This window comes from Thermobia domestica, chromosome 6 (genome assembly GCF_964235325.1).
Source record: "Thermobia domestica chromosome 6, izTheDome1.hap1.1, whole genome shotgun sequence".
In the NCBI taxonomy this organism is placed as follows: Eukaryota; Metazoa; Arthropoda; class Insecta; order Zygentoma; family Lepismatidae; genus Thermobia; species Thermobia domestica.
In genome coordinates this window covers 156,367,837-156,385,678 of record NC_137459.1, presented here as the reverse complement: position 1 = coordinate 156,385,678, position 17,842 = coordinate 156,367,837, and the positions used below count along the sequence as shown (strand labels likewise).

General features: G+C 34.8%; 1 long non-coding RNA gene across 1 annotated transcript; it reads right to left on the bottom strand.

Moving 5' to 3' along the window:
- Nucleotides 1-1,141: 1,141 nt before the first annotated feature.
- LOC145688283 (uncharacterized) lies at nt 1,142-16,247 on the bottom strand. The gene is made up of 3 exons (XR_014131868.1): nt 16,007-16,247; nt 7,128-7,348; nt 1,142-4,696 (listed from the first exon to the last, which is right to left on the bottom strand). It is a non-coding gene; the product is annotated as an uncharacterized LOC145688283 (long non-coding RNA).
- Between the last annotated feature and the right edge of the window lie 1,595 nt (nt 16,248-17,842).

Genomic DNA, 17,842 nt, shown 5'->3' with positions numbered 1-17,842 from the left:
TCCTAAGCCTGGCTGTTTTGTGTTGGGTCAACTGAAGGATGAACTAGGGACTTTGCTTCGATTTGAGGTAATTGGCCACCTCTGTGTGACGTAGGTCCACAGAGTGTTTCTTCTGTCTTTATGTCTATGGCGTCACAGGGACTGTCGGATCAAAAGCAATTGAGAGAGCATAATCTTGGTCATTTCGCATTTAGTCAGCCGCTGGTCATTTCTTGATCATACTGCCGATAGTCATTCTGCTTCGATGATGAGCATTTGATCGACAGCACTTTTGAAAGAGACGCCTAGCTCTTCGACACTTTTGGACTTCGACAACGACGCTTTTCAGCTCCAGCCAGAGGGAGGATCATCGAACAACAACCTTGGTGAGACTTTTCTTAAGTTCATTTGTTATATTCAGCTCTACCATCTTTAGCTCTGCCAACATCCCAATTGCTACCATTCGTAATTATTTGTGTTATGTGTTTCTTTTAGAAAGCCTCAATTCCACCCTTTATACCCTTTTCTATTCAACGTTTACCAGAACGTTTCACTTGGTAAAAAATGGATATACCGTGTGTATCATGAAATAAACAAAGACTAGATGATCTAAATCCAGAGACATTACATGGTCACTAATATGCCATTAACACCACATTACAGAACTATGTTAGAACTATCATTTGGATCAAGTATTATAATGGAAAGCAAACAATAACGCTGCTTGGAAATGGGTACAAGATAGATCACCAGCAACTACCGAAGAAATCGTATTAGACAATAAAAATTTTGTCGAAATTCTAGCACAAGGATCATAAATATCACTATTAAAATGTTAGAAATATCCGATACCAAGTTTCTTCATTAAAATGATGCTCATTCTTGAAGGCAATGAAGCACTCATTCTAACGAAAGCACAAGTATGTCATCAATCAAAAAAGTACATTGGAATTATACGCTCTGTATACATGCAAGTAACAGCCCCTGTATAGCAAATGTTCATAGGGGAGGGTCAGTTAACGTTCCAAGCTTGTATACAGAAATCGATAAATATTCAAATAATAATACTTCATCCTTATATATGTAACTATACTGCAATTAAACATAAAATCCAGCAAAGATAATCCATTAGACAATACGACAGTATTACACATATTGCAAAAATTTATTAACACAAAAAAAATTACAACAAAATATATTTTTTTTTCTCCTGGCTAATCCAGAAAAAAGACGAACTTAGTTCTTTGTTCACATAATAAATAAGATCCAAACATTCAACACAATTGTTAAGTAAATTTCATCAGTACTGCACAAGTTAAATTTAACACTCATTGTACTTACAGATTTCTGTAATTCCTGAATTTTTATAGTTTCAAGCTTTCGACTCTCTCCTGGAGTCTTGGTCATGGAGGTTAAAAACAGGAAGAAAAAGAATAGAAACATCAAGGAATAAAAACGGACTTACCAAGGGAAGATCTGTGTTGTACAAAAAACACGTTGTCCAATGCGTCAGAGATCTCCAAATGAGATGGAGCGAACTAAAATATTGCGAAGTCAATTTGCGCGCCTTTCCTGTTCTTTGTTGGGAGGTTGCTTGCCAACTCATCTTATTTTTATTGCCATGACAATACTGTGAAAATTTTGTAATTACAGCCTCCCATTCGTCACTCAACCATCCCTTATCTAGATTTAATTTTTTTTAAAAAAATTAATAAATAAATTTTCAAAAACCAGTCTCTCTATTTCATTTCTAGCTTCAAATAAAATTTTTGAATCTTCTACCCTGTGTTGCGTTTCTTTTAAATGTTTCGATAAATCTGACACCGGATTTTCCGCTTTTGAATCTCTAATGTCTTCCTTTACTCGAACTTTTAAATTTCTTTTCGTTTGCGTATATAACTCTCTTTGCAACTGCATTTTATTTCGTAAATACCCGATTTTTCACTGGGATCGTGTAATAACTGAAACTGGGTGATGTTCTTTTCTCTTTTGGACAATACAGCTCTTCCGTTGGTAAGTTTGTTCCTTTCTATTCCTTGAAATTTCTATTCTTTTTCTTCCCGTTTCTAACCTCCGTGACCAAGACTCCAGCGAAAGTCCAAAACTTGGAACTATAAAAATTCAGGAATTGCAAAAATCTATAAGTAGAATCATAGTTAGAATTCCTGAGCGTGGTTTTGCAATGTCTAAACTTAACACACTTTTTAAAAGAAGTCAAGCACGGGAAATCCAATTACAAATAAAAGCAGATGAATATGACATTTTTTTTCCCTTTTTGAGAGTAGTTAATCTATGAGTCAATATATTTCGGAGCAGCTCGACATCTTTCACCAGGACAAAGATACAAAAGTAAATACTATATTAAAGTATTTAAAACAAGCACAAAGAATAGCTAAAAGTAGTACAATAAATTACTGCAATTTAACATGCAATGGCCGCAACCGCTCAGATCCTAGCCCTAGTCATGGCGGTCAAGCTATCTTAAATTGCAGTCATTTTAATACTTTTAACCATTCCTTTGTGGTCCTGTTCAAAATACCTCAAAATAATTTTTTAACTGTGTGTTTCTAACTTTTTAGTTTCATCCAGAAGATCTACATAAGTTGTGCCCGAAATATAAATTTATTTCACTCAACTCCATGTTACCTAAAGTCTGATAATGCATATCAATATCTCTGACATTTCGAAAATAAGTTGTTTTTTTTCACCCGACAGTAACATACGTAGCTCATATGGTCGTATTTATTACATATTTTATTTTCAGATTTTTTTTAAATTAAGTAAATCTATAAAATTTACTAAGGTTTGTTGGTATTAACTTAGTGGCATTTAAAAACCAACATTTTTTTTTTTTTTTTAATTTTTTAGTTCACTTAAATAACTTATCACTTTAACTTTTTAGAACACACAATATTTTGTAGAATCCTTACTTGAGTCTCTTTTTACTTTTGAGCGACAACAGGAGAGAAGAAAGTACGCTGATAGTGAGAAAAAATCGAATTCGAGATTTGAACATACATGTTTCGTGGCTTCTACATGCCGAAAAAGTGATTTGGATGTCTGTCCCGATGTAAATGTTTTCACTCACCTAGATACCATTTCGTTCAACGTATTAAGGTCAAATTTTAAACTTAAGGTTTTTATAAGATCTTTCAAGAGCATTTTTCGAATTTTCTTTCTACTCTCAAAAATAAGGGTAATTTACTGAAGGATGTAAGATCAAAAATCACGATTTTCTCTAAAACTTCTCTAAGGATTTCGTTCATATTCCATAAATCAATTTTTTGTTATAATCCCTATAATAAGGCATAAATGATTTTTCTGGGAAGAATATAGAAGGGAGTAATTTAATCTTGAGGGTTGCTTTTCTAGATTACTTTTTTAGAAACGACTCACGCGATTTTGTTTATATTTCACGAATGTTTCATTAATAACCTGATAATATTGCACAACTCATTTGTTCTGCCAAAATCTACACGGAGTAGTTTACTCTTGGAGCTGTGTCCTTTTCGGACAATTTTCTCAAAGACAAGTTGGGTAATTTCATTTATATTTCATGACGGAAATCCATGCACAGCCCTACAATATGTTATATCGTCTTTTTTAATGAATGTTAAAAACTTCAAAAGGGGTAGTTTACTCTTAGTTCTGAGTTTTCTTCAATACAGAGGTTATTGAAAACGCCCATTATGATTTTGTTCACATTTAGTAAATAAATGTTTTTGTAATGACTGCGACACCCTTTATGCTACTTGGAATAATTTAAACGACAGACAAAGAAATGAAGGTGGTGAAAGGTAAATTTTTGTGTAACAGGGAACTTCACAGAGCATGAAGGTGAGTGTAATAATTTTAAATATGTGTTCCTTACGTTCTTTAAGTAAAAAAAAAAAAAAAAAAAAAAAAAAAAAAAAAAAGTGAAGGTAAAATCTAAATTTTTTTTAACCCTTTAATTGGCAGGCATTAATAGCATTACCATTAAAATATTTAGTTTGTTTTTATGGTTGAACCATATCTTCCTGGTCATAATTTTAATTTTTAAAGTATTTTTGTACTTTGGTTACAAAATACAGGATGTTTATTCCAGAGCAACATTGCCACAAAATAGGTCTTATGTGTTGCTACTGAGCAGCATTGCTCTATTATGGTCAAATATATCATAACAATATTTTCAGTAATTAGCAGCAGTTTCGTTGAAATATCTTCCTACAGAGCAATAAACCATGACTAAAAAATAAAAAAAGAACTTTGGCGGAAGCTTCTACAATACTAAATTTGACTGTCTCCTGTTGACGAAGATTAGAAATATTAAAACAAGCGACCCGCACATCATGTATATGAATATTGTATGAAAGAAATAATGCCAATTAAATGATCACTGAAGTTATAATTCGTGCGTATGACGCAATAGAATGCGGTGTTGCTTGAGAGCATAAGTGCCAAATAACGGGTTAAACATTTTTGTGTTTGGAGCAAAATTATTTGTTACACACGGGAATTCACAAGAAACAATCAGGGAGATTTTTTTGTTTCATGGTTTCCTGAGCATTCACGGATTTTATGAGTTATAACAAAAGTGTATGCAGACAATGTGTTGGTAGCAGCTACTCTTCAGAAGGTGAATCGTTTTTCTATCCATCATCACCTTGAACTTGTTTATCCTTTCGGAAGAAAATTCTTGCACTACTCGGCTCTAGTATAGCAGATCAAATTCCTTCTGAAAAAAAAAAAAAAAAAAAAAGTAAAAAGAGGAAAATAACTTTCACAGCCCATTTAATAAGAAAACAAATAAATAAAATAATTACGGTAGAAGACAGAAGATTAATGTGGCGTACAATCCACATTTATGTTTTATATCCTATAATCCACATTTAAGTTTTATGGCTTATAATCTACACTTATGTTTGCACGTTTACATTCACGCAATCTTCACAATACGAATTAGAACACCCATAGTGTAGAATTGTTTACATCAGTGGAATTTGTTAAAAAGACACTTTTAGAACAGCATCTCAACTGAAGTTAATTATTATATACTACGTTATGCGTTAATATTATATGGATATTGGTAGGCGAGGGAACAAGTCACCTTCTTGCCCTATCTAAAAACAGTGTTGTTCTTACCCCAAGATTTTTTTTCAGTTACTTAATTGAGTGATGTGAAAGCGTTCTGTATACATATAAAAAGTTATCATTCTGTATTTTGCAAACTTTCACATTGAATGTTTCATCTCAAATTAACGTTTCACAAATCCATTTCACTAATTTGTTGTTCCAAATAGCAATTCTATTTCTTGTTCCAAATAGCAATTCATTATTTATTTACTGATTTATGAAATTGTGACTCGAAAAACAACTTTGATAGTTAACAGCACGAGAATGAAAGATTTACATAGAAAAATATTTCACATGCATACTAAGTAAAGAGAGATCAGATCCGTTTCTGTAGGTTGCGTACGATATATACTGTCCGTACTAAATTTTTTTTTTTAAACGATAAATCATATTAAGGACGTTAAAGGGAGCTGTGGCAATTATAGAAGCTGGAAGGAAGAAAATAGAACCAGTAACTTATATTCAGTCCGCAGGTCATATTATTAGGAAAGCATTTGGTGTTTTTTATCCGCAATCAGCAAGTCCTGGGCTCGACTCCTGCAGCTATCCTGACAGGTTTCTTCAGCTTTAGCAGGCAAATACTTCTTTAGAACATTTAAATATAAGGCTTGAGAGCCCTCCCCCCCTTCCAAAAAATCTTTCTTATATTTATAATGTTAACTTGCTTCAAGCGTTAATTACTTTGCTATATTTGTGGGTTGTAACGCCACGGAAAGCCTAGTTAGCGAGTTACGAGAAACATCGACTGATTTGTATGAAGTATTTGGAGCACAAACTTGAATGTTACGAAGGAGCAACGAAAAACGACCGAAGACCCTCGAAACGTACAGAGAATAATGAAAAAATGAGCTACATGGAAACCAAAAGCTAATAAGAAGGCGTCAGAAATATTAGGGCGGTCAGAATAATATACTGATTAAAGACACTGAAAAGAAATTATATTCTGAACGACGTCACAGAACGTATCGCGATACGGGAAAACAAAAGAAGAAAAGACTAGATTAAAATTGTTTAACGGCATTAAAATGGTTAACTCTTACTTGAATACGAAAGGGTTAGTTAATTCCGAAATGCATGGAGTCTTGTGGTAAGATATCTACAAATAATGGCAAATACTTATGAAGACAATATTTCAAAACTAAAATTTATTGCAAATAGAAACCTATATTGTGCAACAGTAATAAAAACACAAAGTATTGAGTCCATAATCCTAATTATATATATAAAACTACATGAACTGACATAAAATAACTTATTGGGAGGTGAAAAAAATGACACTTTATTATAAGTTTCAAAATTAATTACATTAATCCAAATGTAATGGGTGAATTAGAGGTTACATAGTCTTAGATGTTTAAATATGTAAACTCACTATGTCGAAACATTCCAGTGCGAAATTTTTACTCCTGCCCCCCACCCCCTTCAACTTTTACGATTTCGCACCCTGTCCATCAATTCTTCCATACATTCACTTTCGTTTATAGTCAGTGTCATTTAACCAATAAGACAGAAGCGTGGGATGTAGAACTAAAGATTTTTATTTAATTTAATCGATTGAAATATAAGATGAGTCAAAACTAGTGGAACTGTTGGAAAATAATTACATGCTAGTGCTGGAAAAATAATTTCTAACTGAAGTTTCCGTTTGACATAAGAACTGAATTAGCGTTCCACTACAGTAGGCTTCTGGTTTGATGTTTCTCATTCCATTTCTCACTGGGAGAAACAGAATACTGTCATAGGTTTCCCAATCCAACAGCCCTGCACCTTTTGGTGTGGTTTTCCACAAAGAGAACTCAGTTCACAAAACAATATTTTGTTTCTTTTTAAAGTTGATCTGGGTAAAGTGAGGTAAGTATCATTCTAAATAATTGTTAAAATACATATTATAACATTCAAAGAAACTTACCGCGATCAGAATAATATCTTTAAAAATCATACTCAGGGTTTTTTAATAGGCATTTTATTATTACTTCATAATTGTTTCAGAATTTCAGCGTCTTACATGGATCTAATGAATTACTGGTACTTACTTCCACATTGAAGATATCTGAGGTAGCCCATGCTCTCTCATGCATTATATCCTTCATGGAAACTCCTGGTGATGAAAGAAGGTGTGTTAACTCGGCGATTTCTCCAGGACGGTCGTCAGTCAGACAATTTTAATAATCTTCCATCAGCAGCCAAGCTGCGCTCAAAACATCGTCCGAGAATAGTGGTGTCGATATTCCCTCCGCACAGAGATATTACAACCCTTGACAGACAAGAACACTCTTGTATTGATTTACAGCTTTGTTAAATACTAGTACATTTCATTATTTTTTTAAATTTATTTATGCACTTTCCATTGGCCCCAACGAGCTATATATATACAGGACCGGATCGAGGATTTTCTGGGGGGGGGGTCGCCAATAACTATCAGTTACATTTGAATCAAATTTAATTTTTTTTAAATGCCTTTAGGTATCTGTTATGTGTATGAAGAACTGACAAACTGTTGTGTTTAACAAAACCGCTTTCTTTGAAGCCCGAAACGGAAACATGGCAGAAATTTTAGGAAAGTATTGCTATTTCCACTGCCAGTTTCTCACTTTAGATAGTGTATATTCAGAACGGACGGGGATGCACGTGCTCCGGCCATATTATATATATATATATATATATATAAAGAAACACTACTACAAAGAGTAATGGAAATAAAGTACAATGAACTATACCGACAAACTGTAAGAGGTGATTACTTACATCGAAATAAGAGAAAAAGTTCATATGGGCTTGTATGGAAAAGTCCATAGTTTCAGAGATAAGGCTCTCGAAAATCGAAAAAAAAAATTCAAGAGGCCCTATTTCGAATTCGAGAGACTGTGGATATTGTTCCTTATCAGCGTAAAGGAAGTCACGCATACGCGATCCAAAAATGCATATTTCATTAACGTTCAATTGGTGTACAGAGTATTCCTTGCAGGGTGAAATTCCCAGACATGCCATCAACCAAATTTTGAGATATGCTCTGATTTTATGATTGGTCCAAACTAGGCAAATGATAAGCCTTGATAGCAGTGAACACGAAATAATTTGGCGCAATGTCGGAAGTGTTGAGGATCGTCAGCAGCACCGTCTCTCGTACTCGGGAAAACGCATGCTGGGATGTTTTCTTTCACGCTTATAATTCAAGTGGAGGAAAGTAAATTATACCATGATGAAATATATCGCATCACACGTTATTCCGAACACACACACACACACACGCACACACAATAATAAAAAAAAAAACATGGAGCTGCCGGTTCTTAACATTTCCAACTTCCCTCCGAAGCATTGGATGTCCATTGTTGTCAAAGCTTTTCTCCTGCCTACTTTGGGCCCTCCTTGAAATCAGGGTGTATCTGAAAACTCTATTGAGAGCATATCTGAAAATTATACCGTGTAGGGAATACCCTGTACACTTATTGAAAATTGGTGAAATATTCACTTTGGATTGTGTGTGCGGGGCTTCCTTTACGCTGATAAGGACCACCATCCAGTTTCTGGAACTCGAAATAGGGCCTGTTGAAATTTAGCTTTTTCGCGATTTTGGACACCCCTATCTCTGAAACTATGCAGTTTTAGCCATAGGTCTATATGAACTTTTTTTGTTATTTTGATGTGAGGAATCACCTCTTACAGTTTGTCGGTATAGTTCATTAACACCCTGTATACTAGGAATACAATGGATATACCCGATTGCAATGAAATGAGCTGAGCGAGCTTAAACTACGTAATCAGTTTATTCTAACTTTTTCAACATCTACACATACTCTATCAGCGTGCTAAGTTTGCTTGAGATCGCCCAAACGTTCTAGGAGCAAGCGTTTTTCGGTGATTATTCCTCGATGGTACATCGGATTTTTGATTTCGACCTATGTTGTCACCCAGCACGACATACTCTATCAGCGTGCTAAGTTTGGTTGAGATCGGCCAAACGGTCTAGGAGCAAGCGTTTTTCGGTGATTTTTCCTCGATGGTACATCGGATTTTTGATTTCGACCTATGTTGTCACTCAGCACGACATACTCTATCAGCGTGCTAAGTTTGGTTGAGATCGGCCAAACGGTCTAGGAGGAGTTCGCGGACAACCAAACGGCTAACCCGAGTATAAGAGCTTCGCTTCGCTCAGCTCAATAAGGAAAGGAAAGAAATGGTCATCACTAAATACCCATAAATGCACTAAGCAAGCAGATACACAAATACAGAAACACTAATTGAAATACAGAATAATTAGCTATATAATGTAAATAAGTAGGAAAAACATGAATAGGATATTTTCCATATACACAGAAAGTACACAACACATAATAGAAATTTAGAATATTGCATAAAATATTAACGAGAATAAAAATATATGGAATATACGAACAGGAACATAACATAGTTATGGATTATATGTACATGTAATTTACACTAAGAACAAAACTTAGGAAAATATCATTTAGCTTAGTAGTTACTCACAATCAGCTTTATAGTACTCCCAGTAATGCTGTGTTAAATGTTCCTTAAATATATACTCACTACAACATTTTTTAAATTCACCTGGAAATTTGTTATACGTTTTGAGTAGAGAATATTTAACATTCTTTGTGTCATAACTAGTTGAGTTCGTTCTTCTTATATGTAATGCATCTCTACGTCTTGTATTTTATTTATGAATATCGTTTTTTTTTTTTTTTTTTTTTTTTTTTTTTTTTTTTTTTTTTTTTTTTTTTTTTTTAGCTTCAGATTAATGTGTGTCTGGGAATTTATAATTTTGTAGATTAAAATACTTTTTTGAACTTTTGTAATTAAATTTAGTGGTAATATTCATGTGCAAGCTTTTACTAGAAACTATTTATTCTTCAAAATCGCAAATTTTTACGAGAAACACTATTCTGATCGTGCAGTAGTGTTGTAACAAACAACAAGGTCCAGAGGGATGTATGGGGAGTAAAGACAATATAACTCAATAAGAAAGAAAAAAAAAGGACATTGTCAAGCAAATATTGGATTCGAATAATCAGGAAAATCGAGGAGCAAGTAGACCAAAACACGCATCAAAAATAATATATATTAAGAGGAGGAACAGAAATGTGAAAAGCTGGAAGCAAACCAATAAAGTGTGCGAACAGTCGGCTCAGATGTGCTTTGTAGATAATCTATGTTCACCAGGAAGATAGAAATTAAGAAAGTCAATATTTACTGAAATATTAATATTACTATATTACTATAAATATTGGCTTAATAGATCTACTATGCATTTTTCTTTTTCTTTACTTTTCTTTTCTTTTTTCTTTTCTTTTTTTTTTTTTTTTTTTTTTTGTAAAGAAACATGAGCCAGGTTCCCAAAATCCCTCACCAGATGGCTTTCAAGTAAAGCTAATGTCGTCTTAATATCCGAGATCTGAAGAGGGAACTTTAAGTCGATCACTATGGATTTTTCAATTTTTTATAGAAGTATTGCAGAATCAGTATAATGGACTTTGATAAGAGTGAAGGGAAGACAGTTTAATTAGAATCAGAAAGATACGATCTTGCTTGTTTCAATACAGGAATAAAGTGAGCTCCTCCGTGGCTAAGCGGTTAGCGTACGCGCCTTTGGCGGGGGAGACCCGGGTTCGATTCCCGGCGAGAGCTCATGTGGTTCGGATTCCACGTTAATCAGTATGTCTACGTCCCATATAGCCTCGCTGCTGAACGGCACGTTAAACTTAAAATCAACTCAACTCAATACAGGAATAAAGGTGGAGATGGAAGCCAGGGCCGGCCCTAGGGAATTTACCGCCCCATACAATGGCATCATTTGTTACCTCCCCTTTTCTCCAGAAAGAACAAATCTTAAAAATTTTAAGTATGTTACCCCATCATGAACAACGAAGGGAGCGTAAATAAACTCGCACTCAGAAAGGCCTAGACACTACAAATACAACGTCATCATGTTAGTAAAAGATAAAGCAAATACACCTGCAGAGGAAAGATAATCCTTTTTATAGAATTGAATATCAGTTTGCAATTTCAGTTCAACTATCTCTTTTATCTTTATTTTATGGTTTTCTTTGTACATTTCTTAAAAAGTTAAAAAGAAAAACTTGTTTCCATCCTCAATGATAAGGAAGTACTTTGTGACAAAGACAAAACTAGTTTTCATATCAAAACTGTGATAACTACTAAATGGAGCAGGTGTTCGCTACTGGTCAAGAATTGAGTTCTTGTATTTGACAACAATCAATCAATGCATGCTGGAATTTGTTTGGCCTTTTACTTTAGCACTGTCCAGCTGACCTTAAAGAAATGCGACCTAAACATGATTTATGAATGTAGTATTCAAATAGAAGGTGAGCTTAGTAAATTTAACAACCAGCATCATGAAGTCTGTTTCTAACAAGAAATATTTATTTTAAATAATATAGTTATGACAGATTTCGCCGCGCCGTACAAATGCACGTGTTGCGCATATGGTAGAGCCGGCCATGGTGGAAGTTATTCTTGGAACTCTAAATGCATTGTTTTATTATCTCATACCGTTTTTGTTCTGTACGGATCCAATATTGAAACCGGAAGTAGTTAAATCTATTTTTTCCGGTTTCCATAGAGGAATAAACTCTGAGACGGAACCTCCTCCTGACACACTAAGTCTATTTTTTTTTTTTTTTTAGTCTCGTTATCTCTAATAGTTTTTACTGTCATACTTGTTGATAGATGGATGAACGGAAAGGGTGGTTCTAGAAGAATTTCCATACTTTTGCGTAACATTTCGAAGTCTTAAACTGCTTTATTTCACAAATTGACTACTTGCGAGATTCTAACTAATTGCGTATTATATGATATATTCCTAATCAGTAAATATAGAAACACACTTTTTTTTGTCTATTGCATCTTCAGTGCATTAGTAAGGCCAATATCAAGTATTTATCGATATAATCAAAATTCATTTTCAACTGTGCTGAATTCAGTTCTACGCTAGGAATATCCTTGTTCCTTTGTTCGTAGCGTCGGCTTCCGCCTTGGTCGTTGCGCATATAGATAAAGTATACTCTGTGTGAACACAATAGATTGGCGTATCAACTAGAGCCTTTGTATTTCAACTGTGCCCCTGCCAGCGCTGCTGTCAATGTGTGTTCTCCCGTACCTCCCTCGAAAGAGGAGGAACAAATTGATGTGGCCGATAACCTTCAATGGTTGGATGCGGACAGGGTTGCTACATTGAATTACTTCGCGGACTTCACTGTGCACCGTTTTGTTAGCGATTCTAAGTAGCCTACGATTTTCACTCACCAAGAGCAAACGGCTCAATGGGAAATAGGCAACACAGCCGAAGCAAAGGAAAGGTTTCCTCCGTAAGAGGATGGTGGGGGTGGGGCCGAAGTATGTTTCACATATTTTCCGAGGGCACGCTTGAAATAAAAAGGCATGCCATCGTGATATGCGACTTTGTGTTTTTACCTATTCGTTTTAAATATGTTTATTTTATTATAGTATTATTATTATTTGTTTTTCAATATTTATAGAAACATATTTTTTAAACATGATAATTCATAAACCACAATATTAGACTTGTTAGGAAAAAGATATATCTTTTGCTCCTCATTTCTTGTATTTGTCCTTCCAAGATTGCTACTGCCTCAGTTCCTTCACACACGTTTCATGTTCTACGAGCCGAAGAATAGCAATGGCAATCCATTCTTCTTTTACGACTCTCTGAAAACGCATGTCTTACAACTGAGGTTCTCACACGTTTCATATCTATTTTTGAAAAGAAAAAAAAAAGGTCTCCTTCCTCGCCTTATGGCCTAGGCGCGTACTCTTAGTGCATAAGAACCCCAGTTCGTTTCCTGGTGGGAAAGAGTTGAACGCACTACAGTGATTCAAATCTAGGGTTGCTACTTTCGATAAGCATAAAGCGGGATACACCTGTTGCACATGTGCAAATCGCCGGTTCTTCGACCAGTTTTTGCAGGGAACAATTTATTAAGCACAATATTGTAGGAAGAGGTACATTTATTCGTGAATAAAAATTGCAATAAACTTAAACGAAAAACACGGAACACAAAGCTCGTAGCATTAGCTTGCATATTAATTGAACAGAAGTTACAGACCACTGAACCGGCCAAAGAGTAACATCATTGTTGGCAGTTTCACTGCTGAAATTTTTAGCGATAGAATCAGAAGGGAGCCCGCGGGGGGAGGAGGTCCGTAGGGACTGAGCGCGTCAGTGACAAAGGTAGGCCCATAAATGAGGTTAGTGAAAAAAAAAAAAACATTTTACACCTACAGCGCACTTGATACAGGGCTCCTAGTGATCTGGAGAAATCTATTTCCCTGACTTCTGGTACGAAATTCCCTGAATTTCATGACATATGTCGGATGACATTGACATATAAATAAGGAATAAATAACGGTGAATATTTATATATGAGAACGTTTATTCTATAGTAATCAATTGCTCATACATACATTCCACTTACCACCCATAAAAAGCTGAGCAACGTTCCATACTGTGATCATTAATGGTTGGCTAAGCTGAAATTGGTGTACAATCAATGTTAGAAAAAATATATTTTATAAAATCTCTGATTTTCCCTGATTTTCAGTCTTCTTCCCTGACTTCCTTGACCAGTAGGAACCCTGGTATTGGTTATAGCACTTGTCATATTTTCATACCAGTAACTGTGTACTTGTAACCATAAAATACACGCTCCATACATTGTGCAGAAACACTCTGACCTGGCAATTAATGTTACACAGTCGTCTTGTATATGCACTCACTCATTTTAACCGTTATAATGGTTATAGCACTTGTAATTGTTTCATACTTGTCACTTGTAATTGTTTCATACTTGTAAAATACTAGTTTCTCATATTGTGCAGAAGTGCTCCGCCAGTGGAATATTGTATCCTAGACAGTCCTCTCTGATATGCATTCTCTCATTTTAACTGTAAAATAACCCATTTTAGAATGGCCTATTGTAAACCTGCACCAATTTAAAGGTGCAAAATTTTACTTTAGGAAGCAACAACCAAGACTTCTAATAATGCTTCACCAGCTGCCTTTGGCGTCCAAACTGCTTGAGTTACTCGCCTACCTTCGCGACGTCCGACTATTACACCTTATGGTGCGTCACGAAACAAATCCTCTAATGCTAGTATATCTAACACAAATAGAAATTTATTTGTAGAACACGAGCTTTTAAGGTAATAAGCAACTATTTTCAAACATTTTATTTCTACATTAATCATATATAGCCATTTTCAACTCTACCGCTACAAATAAAAGACGCCAGTTGGGTACCAGGTTATAATGCATTAGTATACATGTTGCTAAAAACTATGCACAGCTGTAGTAGCAGTTAAACATCACACCCACCTATAAAAGTAATACCATATTAAACTGTGCATATCTTCTGCAATGAGAGGGTCCCTGGTTCGATCCCCTTCCAAGTAAGTTCGTAGTGGAGAACATCGTATCCGTGGGTTTTCCCTGGGTACTACAGTTTCCTCCCATATTGTTATTCTACCATTTTTTCCATCATCATTCACTTGCATTAAATATCGTCTCACTTAGCCTAAGGGTATAATTGTGACATTAAACCGAAAAAAAAATCAGTTTCTTTTCTTTCCTAAATGTAATGAGAAATATTGAGATCGTTTTTGGAACTGGAGGTCAAAATCAGGTAAAATCACAATGTTTTACAGGGAAAATGAGTTGATGTTATGTAAGGGTAATTACTAAGTATATAGGCCTACTAACATAACATAATCTAATCTAAACTAGCCTAAACCATCAAAAACAGAAAATATAGGAAGAAAGTACGAAGTTTATGCAAAGAATTCTAGTCCTCCAAATTCAAAAATCCTAACCTAACTTAAACTGACCTAACTTAACCTAAACCATCAAAAAATACAGAAAATATATCAAGAAAGCACGAAATTGAAGCAAAATATTCTGTCCCCTCCCCCCAAATCCGAAAGTACCGGTATGCCGAAATATTTAATTAAAGAAAACTAATTTTTGAGTCATTATTTCTAATCTTTAAAAAAAATAACCACACTTTTTAAAAGTGTATTTATAATTATTATTTGTTGGCCTTATATCTTCATCTCCAAGTTTATCTTTCAAGAAAACAATGAATTTGTAGTCATATGTTGGCCGATGTATTGTTAATCTGCACACATTTGTTGTAACAATAAAATTGGACTTTTATTCTATAACATTGTGTACACGAAAAATTATCTACCGTAGACCTATAGCTTTGGTCGCAAGAGTTTCTAGCAGTCTTATCTGCTCATTATGCGACCATTGTTTCATTTATAGCGATATGTAAGCCTACTGGTATGGAAATTACTATCATCGCTTCTTACACCAAATCAAATCTACTTAAGTACAGGAATTTGATTGTTGTTTGGTGGCTGGGTGTTGTGGCGAACACCTGTAATCCAGCGTGCATGGAGGCTGGAAATCGGAAATGGTAAGATCTCCTCCGGTTCCCTGGGGAAGATCAGGTGCACATAGCGTCCGGACTCATGAGGTGCTGCATGAGATCCCTGCCTCCCCCCTACCTAATGCTGACTGTAGCAGTTACAACTTACTCCACCTATGTGAGCCACTACCACCAACCGATTTCTTTTTCCCACGGACAAGGTCGAAGGTTCAAACCATGCTAGGACATGCATTTTTTTTAAAATGCAATTTGCTCAATTTAAGTTTCAGATGAAAACTAAGTTCTTTTTTTTTAATAGTATAATTTAGTTTAAAACTTACAATAAACATTTCTACGTTCTGTGTTGCATCCAGTTTACTCACAACTGAAGTCATATTTATTTTTAAGTGCATGCAACAAAAACGTAATTGTAAACAACATGAAGTATTTTAATTTATATTTTGCCATTATTTGTTTGTGCTTACACGTGTATACCCATTTGACCAGAGTGCTCAATTTTCCTTCCCCTACTCACAGAATTGTACATTTTCTAATTTTCATTTGTCAGTAATTGCTTCTAACTTCACTAATACAACAATAATATTTGAGATTTAAAATAAAGTTACTGTTTTGATGGTTTAATATTAACAACATATGCGCCACCTAGGAGCATTTGTTGTAAGTTACTGAAGTAACATTACAAATTACAGTCAATTGATACTGTTGTGTTGAGATGCACAAGGAAAATTAAACGCAAATAGCTATTATACCTTGAAGACAATTACAGCAGAGGTCAGGTTATTTTTCACTGATAATAAACAAAAAAATCAACAGTATGAATTTAGGAGAGACATTTGCTTCAAAGTTTTCTTCCCCCCCACACAGAACAACTTTACAGTCGGGTTGGGACAAGTTATTTTTAAACCTATCTAATTTAAAATTATGGTACTAGTTTCATAGGCGGTCCCCAAGTTCTTCATTTTTTTACCTTTTTAAAAACAATTTTATGATAAATACGGGTAGGTACGTTATATAAGATTTGGTTAGGTAAATTAGTTTACATGTGTTACCTTGCTACTTTTCGTCCTACTGCTGAAGACAAGTGTGCAGCATCCAGTAAAAGCCCTATAGTTACATTGCAATCTGCACAACTTGTCGTAACAAGTGTCACGCTCCTACGTAAAACAGTTTTGTTATGACAATAATTCTTTAGTCCGTTCTAATTTGGTTTTTGAAAACCAAATTCCTCGCCCGAACAATAAATATGATAAAAGGTAAGAGTTTACTTTGGGCAGAACAGCGATAGGTGCACATACACTTGAACCTGATTTTATTAAATAGAAGGGGAAAGACGGTATTAAATGTTATTCATCATATCATAAGTGAGTTTTTGCACTTGCTCCTTCTACTTAATAAAATTAGATTCAGGGGTGTGTGAGCCTAGCATTGTTCTGCTGAAAGTAAACTTCTGGTCAACAAAACATACTGGTATTAAAACGAATCCAGAATTGAACAAAGACTGTAATCTGGTCTCCGAAGAATCATGAGCATGTATTAAACAATTACCAATATGATGCTATCTAGAAAAAATAAAAATACCTTTTCTTTCACTTCTACTCTCGAAATTGAAACAGCCATTGTAGCCTACAATATTTACAGTTTTTACAACAAAATAACGAGAAAGGATTGACTGCCGATTTCACCTTGAGTTAAGCCGAAGCATGACTTACGGCGTGTTATCTAACACTGTCTTTAGAAATTAACAATATTTTCACAGCGTACCTCACTTTAGAATAGTGAACCAATAGGAAGTTGGTTTACATCGGATACCGTCTTTTTCAGTTGGTTTGTCGGTAGCAATATGATGTCCATTTTTTACCCAGCTGAAGGCATACTTTTCTGCATTGAAAGATGTAATGTCTGGCCCATTAACGTTTATGGAAAGAAGAGATTTGAGGGTTTTTACAGATAAATGGTTTCTAGCGTCAGTATGCTGTAAGTTTAAGTTGGAAAAGCCTCTCTTACACTCTGCAGAAGAAACTGAAAGCAATTCTATGAACAATTCTTCAGAAAGCAATTTTATAAACAAGACCAACATAGCTCGCGACAATAAACATACTGAAAAAAAGTAAAGAATCGCTACTAAAACAGGAAGTTGAATCATTGCACTTCAAAAAATTTTATAGCTTAAGAAACGGGGAAAATATCTTCCCAGGCTGGTAAGGCTGAATTAAACCTAGAGACAGGGAATCAAAATTTAGAAGGGGGGAAATTCCCAGGCTTCCCTGGCTACAAATAAATCCCTGATAGTAAGTGTGCAA